The sequence below is a fragment of the Saccostrea echinata genome, unplaced genomic scaffold (assembly GCF_033153115.1).
Source record: "Saccostrea echinata isolate AGI-Se365-2 ecotype Australia unplaced genomic scaffold, CSIRO_AGI_Sech_v1 ptg000086l, whole genome shotgun sequence".
Classification (NCBI taxonomy): domain Eukaryota; kingdom Metazoa; phylum Mollusca; class Bivalvia; order Ostreida; family Ostreidae; genus Saccostrea; species Saccostrea echinata.
In genome coordinates, this window is record NW_026889835.1 from 2,390,160 (window position 1) to 2,392,647 (window position 2,488).

A 2,488-nucleotide genomic window follows, 5' to 3' on the forward strand; every position below is an offset into this window, starting at 1 on the left:
CTTTTCTGATCACCTGCTGTAGTCCAGCGTCCGTCCGTCTGTAAACTTTTCACATTTTCGACTTCTTCTCAAAAACCACTGAGCCAATTTTAACCGTAGTTGGATAAAGGGGATTCTAAACTAATCAAACGAAGGGCCAAATCATATTCCAAGGGGAGATAATCAAGAAAAGGCAAAAATAGGTATGTTCATTAAAAATATTCTGAAGAACCGCTAGGCCAGAAGAGATGGAACTTGTGTGAAAGCTTCCTGAGGTAGTGTAAATTGTTCAAATCATGGCCCCCTGGGTTGAGTGTGACCAAAATAGGGATCAAAGTTTTACATTGAAATATTTAGAAAAAATACTTTCAAAATCTTCTCTAGATTCACTGGGCCAGAAGGGATGAAACTTGTGTAATAGCTTCCTGAGGTAGTATACATTCTAGGTTGTTCAAAGCATGGACCCCAGGAGTTGAGTGGGGCCACAATAGGGCATCAAAGTTTACCATTGAAATATATAGGAAAAATTCTTTCAAAATCTTCCTCTCTATAACCACTGGGCTAGAAGAGATGAAACTTGTGTGAAAGCTTCCCGAGGAAGTGTAGATTTTAAATTGTTAAAATCGTTGCCCAAGGGGATTGGGTGGGGCCACAATAGGGCAACAAAGTTTTAAATTGAAATACATGTACATATATATAGAAAAAAATCTTTTTTCTCAAGCTCCCGAGGTCCAGAAGAGATGAAATTTGTCTAAAGCTTCCTGGGGTAGTGTAGAATCTAACATAAATAAATCATGGCCCCTGGGATAGGGTGCTGTCACAATAGAGGAAACAAGAGGCCCACATCGCTCACCTGAGCACATTGGCTAGGAAAAAGCAAAATTAGTTCAGTAATTAATGGTGGGGGTGGCAACTTTAATTTACACTAACTCAGGATGCTTCGATATCAATATTACTAATCATGGCTTTGCTGTTCTTAAACAGAAGAATTTAAAAGATTTTTCCCCTATATATTCCTAAGTAAAACTCAGTCTGATTTCTCATTGTGGCCCACCCTAACCACCCTATTTTTGAACAAATTTGAATCTACACTACCTGAAAATGTTTCTATAATAATATGACTTATCATGGCTTTGTTGTTCTTGAGCAGCTTCATGAAATATGCCTACGTGACAAGTCGGTGTGATTTACACACCAATAACTCACACAAAACTTAAAAACATCCCTTAAATATATACTGTAGATTGACAAATAATCACGATGGTTTTAATTTCATTATGTTCGCCATTTATCATTTTTCCGCGAAATTAAACCCATCGTGAATGCTATTATTAGTTTTTAGAAACGTTTAAATGCTTATAAAAAATTAAATTAATTTCTTGCAGCGTGAAATTAAAACCATAGCGATTGGTACTTTTTGAGAAATCGTGAAATTTTAAAACCATGGAACTAAAACGACTTACAGCAGTGGAAAAATTGTTAATAGTGTATATATCTTATAACATTTTGATTCGTATTTATCCATGTCTACAACAGTACATAGTCGTAAGTGAGTCATCAAATGAAGTTTTATTTTCGCCTTAACGAGTGATCTTCGCTTTTCACAGAAACATAATATCGTAAAATACACGTATAGATTAAAAATCAATAAAGCATAGCTAAAGTTCAACAGATTATGTTAAGTAAACAGTTATTTACACCTCTTTATCGCGGTCTTAGAACTAATGTTACATAATTTGAAAAAGTGGAACGTCCAGACACATTTTACAGCAATTACTAAAGACAACCTATATATCTGGAAGTCTGGTCTAGAATATCGTGTTGATAAATATTGACTCTTTTTTCAATTGACTAGTTAAAGAAGTTGTAGAAGTATTTGAACTTATAACAAGGAGAGAAAAAAAATACTAATGAGGCATAATCACATTAATTTTCCAGGATTCCTAACACGTATATATTTCTTTGGGATGTAAATAACGATTTAAAAAATCAGGGCAAGATATGGGTTTTGTGATTTTGTAGTTTATCTTTTTGATAGCTGTTTTTTAATAAAAATAATGGAACTTGATTTTTGTCCCATTGATCAATGATAAGGAAATGTGAGAAAATGGATAGCCATAATGTTCAAAATTAAGCACCCATACTCATTTCATTGGTCCTTTTGGATTAAAAATACTACTTTAGCCTCAGATTTTTATTCTACTTTTTTTCTGATAAGTATGCAATTTTATGAGAGTGAACTATGAAGCTCCATCAACACTCTTAATGTTGATTGAATATCGAGTTAACAGTGCCCTGCTTGAAACACATTGGATACTAAAAAATCCATTTTTTTTCTTGGTCTAGAGTATTATATCAGTCAATTTGGGATGCAAGTAAGAAATGGGGGGGGGGGGGGGGGGTTGTTAACAGATTTCTAAGAAGTCTTTAGGATTATTGTCCACCCTAAATGTCTATATAAAAAGAAAGACCAGAGTTATTAAATACATGTATTTCAATCTTTATTTTT